Raw genomic sequence first — 13,506 nt, forward strand, 5'->3', positions numbered from 1 at the left:
TGTAACTACGGTTCTATGAGTCCCGGATGACCGCCAGAGGCGGTGCTTTAAGCACTGGATATGTCCGTCGCGCGCATGCGCAGCTCGAGTACCAATAACAACAAAGTCACCTGTGACCCACGTGACACCGGCTATATCAGCCGGTGTCGTCAGAGGATCTGTTCCCAGAATCTTCTCGCGAGCACACAAGAATTCTGAGTGACAGGGAACTCTGGCGGTCATCCGGGACTCATAGAACCGTAGTTACAGCCGTAACTATCGTTCTATTTCGTCCCTACTGACCGCCAGAGGCGGTGCTTTAAGCACTGGATGACTTATACCAACAATGTCATGAAGAATCCAAGCCCTTGCTCACCACTGGAAACAGCGGAGCTGGGCAAAAGGACCACGCCCAAAGAATGGGGAGTGGCGACATTGACCTGATGACAACTGGAGAATGTGCCAGAAGACGCCCACGACGCCGCGGCGTGGATGGTCTCCAGGGGCACCACCCTCAGGGCAGCCCAAGATGTTGAGATGCTCCTTGTAGAGTGGCATCTCAGCCTGATGGCAGGGGGCGGCCACTGGCCCCGTAAGCCTGTGAGATGGTATCGACAACCCAGTGGGGCAGCCACTGGTTAGAGGGCATAACCTCCTTTAGTGCCGCAAGGGCAAAATCAAGAGTTGCTCCTACTACCGTATACAGGCAGTAGCCTTGATATACGCCCTTTGGACACACCCAGGGCACAGCAACTTCGACGTGCCGTACTCCTGAATGTCAAAGCGTGCCAGCTGGGCAGGCTGATTGAAGTGGGTTTGTGGAAGGACCCCGGGCCGGAATGCCACATTTGCCCAAAGGGCAACGCCTGAGAGTCCCACCTCGGGCATATATTGTTTATGGAGAGGACATGCAACTCCCCGACTCGCTTCCCTGAGGCTATGGCAAGCAGAAATGCTGCCTTCGTGGGCAGCCACCTAAGCCCCACCTGGGCTAGGGGCTCGAAGGGAGGAGATGATAGGGCATCCGGCAGCAGAGGCAGGTCCCAAGCCGGAGCCCTCGGGGTGCTAGGGGGATGCTGCCGTAAAGCCCCTCTCATAAAGAGGGACACCGACCTGTGGCACCCCGCCGTGGCGCCGTCGACTCGAACATGTCGGGCAGAAATCGCAGCCACATAAATTCAGTCAGAGTGGAGTGAGAACGTCCACTATCTAGAAGGGACTGTTGTCTAAGCAACAACGTACATGCTGTCCCCAAGGAACACGCATATTCTTGCCCCCCAGTTGGGGTAGGAAGTGCGTGAGTGCAAGCTGCACAGCCCGAAGCTCTAGCACGTTGACCTGGCGCGCACTCTCCTGGGCAGACCGCTGACCCTGAACGGTCCTGCCCTGCCGCACTGCACCCCACCCTGAGAGACATGCACCTATGGTGATGGTCTCCTGGCGGGATGGGATGGCGCCCATGGGCACGCCCACTAGGAGATAGGCCCTGCCCCTCCAGCGTGACAGAGAGTGGAGGCAATGCTGTGACACCCTGACTTCCCTGTGCCTGTGCCACTTGGCGTCCAAGTGAAGGCTGTTCAGCCACATCTGCATGGGGCGCAACGACAGCGGGCCTAAGGGCCCAGCGGCCGAGGCAGCTGCCAGTCTGCCCAAGGGTCGGAGGAACTGAATATAAGGCACCATCTTGCCCGGCCCATGTGGAAGTAGGCATCCCTCAAGTCCACGGTTGAGAACCACTCCACCTGTGCATATGCAGTGGTCAGCATATAGAATGGCAGCACCTTCGGGAATCTGTTGATTCCTCTGAGGTTCAAGATCGGGCGAAATCCGCCGACTTTCTTGCTCACGAGAAAGTACGCCGAGTAGAACCCCCTGGGTTAAGCAGAGGGTCTTGCTGGCTTGATTGTGTCCTTGGACAGAAGGACGGACAACTCTTGGGCCAGAGCTAGGGCCCCTGCCGGATCGCTGACGACTGTCAATTAGACCCAGCCGAAGGCTAGGGGCCGGAGTTGCGGTCCGTACCCCTGGGTTAAGGTGAAAACCACCCAAGGGACAGAAGTACAGACCGCCCAGTAACTGAGCTGCTGCTGGGAAAGCAGCCGACGACCGGGGGGGCACTGGGGCACGAGGCCGTCTGGAAGGCGGGCGACCTGGGGCACGAAAGTCATTGGGTCGCGCCGCTAAGACCTCTGCAGACCACCCCTGTAATCCGGCGGCTGAGTGCGGCTGCTAGAGCGGCCCCTGGGCCTGCTGGGAGTGGGCACAGGTCTGCGAAGACCTGAGAGCTGCTGCCTGGTCTGCCTAGCTTGGGCGGCACGCTCCAGTGCCTCCAGGGCAGCTGACCTAAACAGCTCCCCTGGCTCGACTGGTACGCTACGGAGGACTCTCCTACATGCCTCCGTTAGTGGTGACTGGGCCAGCGAAACCTGGCGACGAGTCTGTACCATACAGAGGTGCGTCAGCCGAAGGAGGTGCGCCAACCGAAGGAGGTGCGCCAACCGAAGGAGGGGCGTCAACCGAAGGGGGGGGGACAGGCCCGCTAGCAGCCCCTACACCGGGCGCAGGCTGAAGGGCCAAGAGGCGACTTCATCATGCCCCTATCGGCAGCTAGCCGATCCACTTTAGAGGACAGCCTGTTTCTAGTCCTTCTATTGGGGGGAGCACACATAGCCATCGCTCCCTCAAGTCGCCGGGAACGGCCGAATTGATCTGGAGGAGGATGTGACAAGGAGAGGTGTCTGTTGGCTGCTGCCAGACGTTCCACCTCAGTGATTCTAGCCACTCTGAACGCCCGAGGCATGCAGCTACAGCTCATGCAGGCGTTTACCGTGAGAACCTCCCTCAGATGCTCACATTTCGTCCCCACTGACCGCCAGAGGCGGCCGAGACAGGAGGGGCAGCGGTCGTGGCCGTCCTCGGGCTCAAAAGAAGCCATACAGGCGCTACATGAATGAGCCATTCTGTAGGTAGCCAGATGCAGCGTAGCCAGGAGCGGGTGCGGGAACACAGCCTTCACCAGCTACCTGCTTAATGGAAAGAGTAGAGCGTTGCTGCTACTCGCCGAACAGAAAGAGGGATGTAATTACGCCCACGTTACCGGCAGAGGGAGCGGGAGCGAGAGTACTGCCTTCACCTGGCTGGATTAATAAACACGGCAGTTCAGCGTCTACCAGGAGCGGGGGCGAGTACACTGCCGGCTGAGTTAGAGACGAATGCCAGATGCAGCGTAACCGGGAGCGGGTGCGGGAACACAGCCTTCACCGGCTACCTGCTTAACGGAAAAACGAGGCAGTTTGGCGTCTACCAGGAGCGGGGGCGAGAACTGCCTTCACTGGTTGAGTTAGAGACGAATGCCAGATGCAGCGTAACCGGGAGCGGGAACACAGCCTTCACCAGCTACCTGCTTAACGGAAAAACGAGGCAGTTCAGCGTCTACCAGGAGCGGGGGCGAAAACACTGCCTTCACTGGTTGAGTTAGAGACGAATGCCAGATGCAGCGTAACCGGGAGCGGGTGCGGGAACACAGCCTTCACCAGCTACCTGCTTAACGGAAAAACGAGGCAGTTCAGCGTCTACCAGGAGCGGGGGCGAGAACACTGCCTTCACTGGTTGAGTTAAAGACGAATGCCAGATGCAGCGTAACCGGGAGCGGGAACACAGCCTTCACCAGCTACCTGCTTAACGGAAAAACGAGGCAGTTCAGCGTCTACCAGGAGCGGGGGCGAAAACACTGCCTTCACTGGTTGAGTTAGAGACGAATGCCAGATGCAGCGTAACCGGGAGCGGGTGCGGAAACACAGCCTTCACCAGCTACCTGCTTAACGGAAAAAACGAGGCAGTTCAGCGTCTACCAGGAGCGGGGGCGAAAACACTGCCTTCACTGGTTGAGTTAAAGACGAATGCCAGATGCAGCGTAACCGGGAGCGGGTGCGGGAACACAGCCTTCACCGACTACCTGCTTAACGGAAAAGCGAGGCAGTTCAGCGTCTACCAGGAGCGGGGGCGAGAACACTGCCTTCACTGGTTGAGTTAGAGACGAATGCCAGATGCAGCGTAACCGGGAGCGGGTGCGGGAACACAGCCTTCACCAGCTACCTGCTGAACGGGAAGAGTAGAGCGGTGCTACTACTCACCGAACAGAAAAAGGGATGTAGCTACATCCGCATTACCGGTAGAGGGAGCGGGAGCGAGAGCACTGCCTTCACCTAGCTGGGTAAAATAAAGAAGCTTAACAGTACACGCAAGACGTTAGCCGAGCAGCTGCTGCTAACGATCAAGCGATATCAAGTCAAATAACACACATGTTTAAGACCAGATAACTAGCTTCGAAAGAAGAGAACAGCACAGAGCCGTAGTTACAGCATTAACCATGGCCAGTGCTCACACGGCATATAACCGTAGTTACAGTAGTAACTATGGCCAGTACTTACACGGCTTAGAACCGTAGTTACAGTCGTAACTATGGCCAGAACTTACACAGCATAGAGCCGTAGTTACAGTAGTAACTCTGGCCAGTACTTGCACGGCTTGGAACCGTAGTTACAGTAGTAACTATGGCCAGTACTTACACAGCATAGAGCCGTTTACGGTATTGACTATGGCCAGTACTTGCACGGCTTGGAACCGTAGTTACAGTAGTAACTATGGCTAGTACTTACGGCTTAAAACCGTAGTTACAGTAGTAACTGTGGCCGGTGCCTAAAAGTGTCAGCCAAACGGCTGCCCACTAGATAATATAATATTGGGAGGATGAAATCCTCCTTAATGGCCACACATGCAGAGCACACAGCACACAGTGAAGATTGTTCTCTGCATATCGTCCTAGTGCTAGGAGTCTAGTACTAGGAGCAGTAAATACAACGATATAGCGCTACTGCAACCATACCATGCGTTTACCGGGAGCGGGAGCGAGAGCACTGCCCTCACCGCTATGTTACCGGGAGCGGGAGCACTGCCCTCACCGGCTGAGTTAATAGTTAAGCTTAACAGCAAGGTGTTAGCCAAGCGGCTGCTGCTAACAATCAAGCGACCAAGTCAGAACACAAATGTTAAGACCAGATAATAGCTTCTAAGAAATAGAAAGTACTTACCTTACTCTCTGCATCTAAACGAAAAACGGGTTAAATTGAATGAGGGACACAGCCAAAGCTGGGACTCAAATGCTAATGATAGCTCGGGCACAACGCCACAAGCAGAACTTTCAAAAGAGCATAAGGGCAACTTTATGGGAGAGGAAGCGGGAACACTGTCGTCACCAGAAAGTCTAAGTCAAACAAAAAATAAGACAGCAATCAGGACAACTTGGCTGGGAGAGGGTGCCGGGACACAGCCATCACCAGCAACAAGCTGACACCAACCTGTCTGTCGAGGCTCTACACAGCGCACAGCCGGCCACAGCTCCTGGAGGACGCGTTAACGACCCGTAGCTCCGACTGTCAGTCACGAAGCTGCACGCGGCCAGCTGCTTGCAGAGAAATCCCTCAGATCAAACGTTCAAACCTGAACGCTGTAGGCTACAAAAATGTAGCCACGGTACCCTCGCACAGCGATAAGATGAAAGGAACAGATCCTCTGACGACACCGGCTGATATAGCCGGTGTCACGTGGGTCACAGGTGACTTTGTTGTTATTGGTACTCGAGCTGCGCATGCGTGCGATGGACATATCCAGTGCTTAAAGCACCGCCTCTGGCGGTCAGTAGGGACGAAATAGAACCACAGCATGCGATCTCAGGCAATAAGTACTTTCAATTCGCAGAGAGATCAGGGAGCAGATATAAGATGGTAGTTTATCCAACATGGCTTTGTAAATGAAAAAGTACCAGTGACTAAGCCTCCGTACAGTAAATGATGGCAAAACCGCCTTGGTATACAGGGTACAGTGATGCGTAAGTGCTTTACAATTTGTCAAAAATCTCAGTGCACTGTGATACGCAGCATCTAACTTGCTCAGGTAATTGGCAGGTGCATTCATATATAACAAATCACCATAGTCCAGCACAGGTAAAAAGGTCACAGTGACTAGCCTTTTCCTGGCCTCAAGCGAGAAACAGGACTTATTTCTGTAAAAGAAACCTAGCCTAACCCTCAGCTTTTTAAGCAGGTTATTTACATGAAATTTAAAAGTGAGACAATCATCAAGCCAGATACCCAGGTATTTGTAACAGGTAACCACTTCAAGTTGTATTCCTTGCGTAGTTACAATATCCAAAGCAGTCTCCGGTGTATTTTTAGCTTTAGCTTTAGAAAAGAGCATTACCTTGGTTTTATCCACATTTAAAAGAAGCTTAAGCTCAGAGAGCTGAGCCTGAATAATGTTAAAAACAGCCTGTAATTTAACACCAGCCTCGTTAATCGAGGGACCTGCACAGTACATAATGGTATCGTCCGCATAAAAATGTAAGGTTGCTCCTTCGACATTTTCACCTAAACTATTAATATAGATAGAGAATAATAGCAGACCTAAAACTGAACCTTGTGGTACACCATTAGTGATGTTTAACCACTCAGAAGACAGCCCATCAAACTGAACACATTGGGATCTTTCAGAGAGGTAGTTCACAAACCACCCTACTGCATGGCTGGATATGCCAATACTGACCAGCCTCTGCTTCAAAATGCGATGATCGACGGTATCAAAAGCTTTGGATAGGTCAACAAATAGAGCTGCACAACTCTGCTTATTATCTAAAATACTCGTAATGTCATTCACCACTTTCATTGTGGCAGTGATGGTGCTATGTTGCTTTCTGAAGCCTGACTGATGTTTAGACAGGATGTCATTTGTACATAAAAACTCCTTTACTTGTTCACTCACTAAGCATTCAAGAACCTTAGCCAGAACTGACAATTTAGAGATGGGTCTATAATTGTTTAATAAGGTGGCCTCCCCTCCTTTTAGCAAAGGCAGGACATAAACTGACTTCCATACTTTTGGGATTTTGTTCGTGCTGAGAGAGAGGTTAAAAAGAGTAGTAAGAGGTGGAGCAATAAAATCTGCAGCTATCTTTAAAAAGAAACTTTCTACGTTGTCCGGACCAGCCGGCTTTTTAGGATCGAGCTTGGTTAAGACTTTATTACTATCTATTCCTTTGTGTGTAATTAGGCTCTCTTATTAGAGTCCCCCCTTGGTTGGTTGCCCATTTAAACCTGCACCCTTTTGGCCCTTTTGTTTGTTTCTGGCTGCGTGCCTTCCATTTTGTTATCCTATAATTTAATAAACTCCTTATAATTATTACCAATTCCAACTGGTGTATGTTGCTTTTCCTCATCCCCTAGTGGGGATGTAACAAGAATATTCAAATGTAATTATAAAAGATTCTCTGCATTTCAGTAATCTGATGATGCTTATATTCTATGGTCAAAAAATACGAAAAAACGATTCAGTTCAGTATCAAGCTGCATCGCAATTGGCTCGATCAGGCTGAAAAATAAATCTGAATATGATCAAAATATGGACTAATGCAATACCCAATTAAGGACTAGTTCTATAACCAAATAAACAAATATGGGATATGCAATAGCCAAATTGCAGAAGGGGGAAATATGTTAGAGGCTAAATGTGTTAGAAATACCATTCTGAATGGTAAGTATTGTGATGCTGCAAAGACATTCAAGCCTACAAATCATATACCACAAAAAAGGAATGATGACAATCATCATTCCCTTCAATATTGTGATTCATATCAGAATTGCAATACCAGTGAAAAATAATCACAATCAGATACCTTTTTCCAAAACCCATGTCTGAGATATAACTTCAAACTGGAAAGTCTGGTCAGGGAAAGAATGACTGCTCTCAAAACAAACAAGACCATTTAAATTGACCCAGTTTCCTTTTTGAATAAGCAAGCAGCAATTTGTATGACTCATAACAAATGTGACTGCTGTTTCTGAATGTTACGGCGGAATAACAAATCGTGTTGTGACCCTTACTCAAAACACAGAGGGAGGCTGACTCTTTGTTTGGCATAACGCCCCCCCCTTGGAGACATTCACGGTGTCTTCACTGAACTATAGAGCTGGTACGTGATATTGACTTTTAGTCGTGTAACAATAGGTAGATGTGTGATGCACAGTCTGGGTCAGGTCTCCCTAAGGCTGGGTTTAAAGGTCACAGTTGGTGCATGTGGCTTTTTTGTTTTTTAAAATATCAGGTTGGTCCACCAAAAACTGTTTTAGCTTGTTCATGTGCTGGTGAAAACCTGCAACATCTGACAGAAGAGCTTGTGGCATAACAGCATTGCATTCAGGAATCTTTCAATCAATATCTACTTTCAACTACATTTTCACAGACCTTTAAAAAGAGAAACAAATATAACAAATCCGTCAGGAGAGAGCAAATCTATTTGTCCACCTTTTTGTCAATAAAAGGAGAAGTTGACATGAACAAAATCAACAGTTTTTTTTCTACATTAACTGCCACGGCTTAAAGGTCAGAGAATGGTGGAGAAGAGCTACTTCGAGCCAGCTGCATGAGAATGTGCTTCACATGTGGTGAATAAAAAAGACAATTCTAATGTGTAACAGATCCATCAAACAACCCGTTTAGGATGGGCACTGTTCCTCTAGCTCCCATGTGTATTTCTCAAGATGTGAAACTTGTTCTTTCGGTCAATTTTCTCTCCATGCTGGTAGAGTTTGAGCAAACTGCAATTTTAAAGAAGGCTAGGATGGCTTTTTATTTGTCAGCATTCAACAAACAACTCAGAGACTTAACTCAACTCAACTTACTTGGAGAGATGTCAGGGCTGCATGGCAGTTGGAGTAACCAGCCTTATTTTTTGTTCAAAGCTGATGTTTTGAAATCTTCACTTACCACAGTAAAGATAGACCATTTTCACAGCAAACATTTTGACTTGCAGGGAAAGCACAGTTGGTATTGTTTTCACCTTGGGAGTCTACGTGTGTGTCATTATTGCCAAATGTGCATCTGGAGACACTTGCTGTAGCACCACAGAGGCCATTTTGAGAAATAGCACGAGTGTTTATATGTCAGTCTGTGAAAAGATGGTGTCACTGTGAAAGTCTGTTACAGTGCAAGATGCAGTCACAAAACTTCACAATGTGTATTTAAGATTCAATGAGTCTCCCCACATTAGACCCTTATGCCCCTGGCATGATTTGGCATCACAATACATTTTTATTTAAGATGAAAATAAAGGCAGATTTAGAAGATGGTTGTGATCTGAGCAAGAGTGCTGGAAGTAGGTGGGAAGTGGTGGGGGGAATGTTGGCCTTTTATGCTCCTGGCCTGATTTGACTTTGATGCCGGTGGGATCTAATGGCCAGATGGTTTGTAGATATTAATGTTATTAATTATGCCTGTGCTTTTTCATATATAAGTTGATATAGAGTTTTTAAGTATTAACCAACAAAGCTTTTAACATTTCTCATTTGGCATCAAGGAGGGTGATAACATCATCTATTGTTTGTTCAGAATAATGCAGAGTAGTGTTAAAATCTAATTAATAATGTTAGCATTTAAAGTTCTCAGAAATTACTGCACCATATTGTATATATTCTTGACAATACAAAACCAAATTAGATTTTCCCACTGATTTACCCTCTTCTTGATATTTGTATAGCTGTGGACCATTGCCTTATATCTACAGAAATAATGGATTTAACAGCCATCTGAAGGAAAGGAACACAGTTGCATAATGTTTAATGTATGATACATCATCATATGGCATTGAAGCGCAAGAAAATACGTCAATCATCTCTAATGACCCTCCAGACAAGTCAGTAAATCTTAAAAGCATTTCTCATGAGAAGTAATTTATGTTCAAAGTCAGCTCTTCCACACATATTAAAAGTCTGCCTGTAGAATTCACCTATTTCCATAACAGTTTCATTTAAACTCAAACAAACAGCAACTGCATGCTGAGGAATAAATAAACTAAATGAAGCTATGCATATCACAAACAATCAGTCGGAGCATTTCTGTGGTGACTTTTGGATCAAAACAATATTTTTCTTGACGTATTTTCTTACTGCGGTGAGCCATACACAAACTGAAAGGCCTCAGACCAAACACCAGGGGTTTTAAAGATTATGAGAAAGATCAATACCAGTCTCAGTCAAATGTGAACACACCGACACGACGCACATACTCTATTTTTACATGCATAATGACTTACACTTCCCGAATATCACTTCCACCATCTCGGAAACCATCGCAACTCCTTATACTGTAACTCCAGAACTTGACTGAAAATCATCAAATGTTTGAGTTTCCTTCAGTATCAAAGTAATCCAGTGCTAGCTGTATGTTTTCCTTTGGGACATTGCAAACTAGCAAGCTAATGTAGCATTCACGGGGCTCAAGTTGTAGCCTACCACCAACGAAGCTTAAAGGTCCCATGTCATGCTTTTCCGGTTATTACCCGTCCCCTTGTGTGTTATGAAGGTTTTTACGTCAGTGGCAGCCATGTTAAGTGCCGTTCCAATTCTCCAAATGAAAGGAAAGGAGGTTTCAAACTTCCTTTATAACCTCCTTTAGCTTAGGAACCACTGGACCTCCCTTACCGAAAGGAGAGGAGAAAATGCTGCCCCACAATGCATTGCAGCCACAGCATTTGCCGTCACACAACAGTCGGCCGTTCACAGAAACAACCGATTATGACGGAGAAATTATATCATGAAAGTTACGGTGCTTATTAAGCATTTTAAAACGTATGTGGTAAGTTGCCAAAGTGCTTTGTTCTGAACGTTCATCAGTATTATAATCAAAAAGAGAAATATGAACGTTAGTTTTTACTGAAATGATCAAATAAAGTCAACATCTCACAGTCTTTACTGAGCTGTGGGGTTTGTTCAACTTGTAAGATGTTTGAATGGTGATGTACACAGTGATAGATGTTAAGGACTAACGTTTATAATAAATACATTTGTATTGATTTTAAGATATTTTCATACAATCATACGTATTGGGATCATTTGTATTAATGTGGACCGGAGGGAGAGTGTGACGAGCATAAGTTTCACTTTCCTTTTTTATTTCAATTCCAACTTTGGTCATGAAGAATATGTTTATCTGTTGTCCACGTTCATAAAGCATAAAGCAACAGCATCAGAGCACGGTGCAGAGTCTCTAGATGAGTTTACAGTAGTCCGTGGTTCTTATTGAACATCCATGTTGTAGTCCGCTGTATAGAAAACTGTATAGTCTGTGTCTGGATGCAGACCGCAGCAAGGAGGCGGATCCTAAAGGAGGCGGATCCTAAAGGGGGCGGATCCTATAGGGGGCATTTCCTAAAGGGTTATGAACCCCGCCCCCCACGCATTCTAGGGATGTGAATAGGCTTGTTTGAGACAAGCGAGACCTGCGCAGTTGCGATCAACGTCTTACTACTGCTGATGGTTAGTCATTTTGTCCGACTTGCTCTGGAAGCTCGCCTACATGAGACGTGGAAATCTCGCGGGACAAAGACGCGAGAGCGAGGCGCGGCGAGGCGGCGCAGTTCCTCTCCACGGGCTGCGGAAGCGAAATGCTTGATGGGAAACGACTCGCTGGTATCTCGAGCTGAGCGCTCATTGGTGGTTTTTACCCCGTGCTGCTGATGAAACTCTCCAATTGGCTCGGCAAAAGTTTGTTGTTGTTTTGTGTCAGTTTTACGTCGCCACATGCATTCCCATTTTTCATCATTGTTCCACAATGTTTATCATCATGAAATTAATATCTATATATTTTATACTATACTTGCACTGCCTACCGTTTTCATACTTTATATATCTTAGCATATTCATACACACTGTTCATACTGCTCACAGGCTGATATCTAGTGTATTCATACCCCTCACTGTTTATTCATCATTCAATTCATTCTATATTTTATTCTGTAGATTGTGTACATTACTTTTCACTTCACTGCTTGTTGCACCTGGTTAGAAGCTAAACTGCATTTCGTTGTCTCAGTACCTGTAATAATAACAATAAAGTTGAATCTAATCTTGAGCAGGAACAAATGTATTTACTTAGTACATATCTGACATTAACGATTAAACACATGACGTGTGTGCATTCTTTATAAATGCAAACCGAGTCAAGCCGACTCCGGAGGTGGCGGTATGCACCTTAAAGTTGTTTGCAATCCGCCAAAAAACAGAGAGAGGAAGAAGAAGAAGAAGACGACGAAGCCGACTCCGAGCTGTCCGACTTCAGGCAAGCTTTTTGAGACCTCCCCCGACTGCGATCGGCTATTCTCGTCTACTTTCGAGGCGAGCCGCAACGTGTCTCAAACAAGCCTATTGACTCTCAGCTTTACTGTGCCTTTTCTTTTTTTTCTGCATTAACGGCTGCCATCGTGTGTTCAGAAATTGTGTAGAAGCCTTAATGTTTCAAATTCAAAGCCCTATTTCAAAGCTCTATACCAAACATGAGAGGCTTTATTTAAACTAAACACGTGTTTACTTGAGAGTTCCTAGTCACGTCTGTTCTGTCTGTTAATAATAATAATTTATTTGTTGTTAAGAGGGTAATGGCGTAGCTCGTTTTAATCATACTTATGTTCAGAGTTGGGTGTAACGCTTTGTAACGAGTTACTGTAATAATATTACTTTTGTCGGTAACAGAGTAGTGTAACGCGCTACTTTTATAATTCAGTAATCACACTACAGTTACTAACATTGCCCCGACACGCGTTACTTCGTTACTTACTAAAATCAGTCATAATAAAACCTCAACAAACACCTGCAAAGAACACATGCTAAGGTGAAGCTAACGCACAGCTATTTGTTGTTTGTTTATATCAAGTAGTCTGTTCTTATTCTCTGTTTTCCGGTTGTTGCCTGTTTTGAATGATGAATACACACTACCGCCGCCTGCTGGTAAGGAGAGTTATTGCCACTCACGCATGCGCAGTTCGTACGTGCTCGGCTGAAGTCTTTGCTCCAGTCTGGTTCCAGTGCAACACATGGCCAACACGCAGGAGAACACGCCGACGCAACAGCGTGAGCAGAGATAGACTGCACAAAATATACAGATAGCAGGAGACAGAGGACAGCCATGGTCAGATAGGAAAACATTCAGGATCTGGATCAGTCTTATGCGACAATGGAAACTGAACTAAAGAGAACATTTGAAACTTTAGCAGTCAACTCAAGTTTCTGCCCTTATCTTGTCTCTGTTCAAAGTGAAATTTACACAGAAATAGCCAAATATCATTCTGGGTCTTAACACACCCCATAGTGAAATATATAGCCTAGTGTAAACCTTATACTAATAATAGCAAAATTGTCCATCTACAAAACTTGGATGATATTCAAAGATGACCAACAAACGTTGTATAAGGCAGACAGTGTGTTTTTCTTTCTGAGTATGTCATGTTAAATATCAAAATTGATCTTTGGTTGATGAAGTCAGAGATAATTAAATCTGGGCACATATTTTGTGGTTGCTGAATTAGAACACCCAATAAAATGTTCATGTTTAATGAAGACTTTCCTCTTTGTAGCCTATGTACTGTATATTTTCCTTTGTACAATATTGGTATGTACTATACATTTCTTGTTTAGTATTTGATGT

This window comes from Gymnodraco acuticeps, unplaced genomic scaffold (genome assembly GCF_902827175.1).
Source record: "Gymnodraco acuticeps unplaced genomic scaffold, fGymAcu1.1, whole genome shotgun sequence".
NCBI classification, from domain to species: domain Eukaryota; kingdom Metazoa; phylum Chordata; class Actinopteri; order Perciformes; family Bathydraconidae; genus Gymnodraco; species Gymnodraco acuticeps.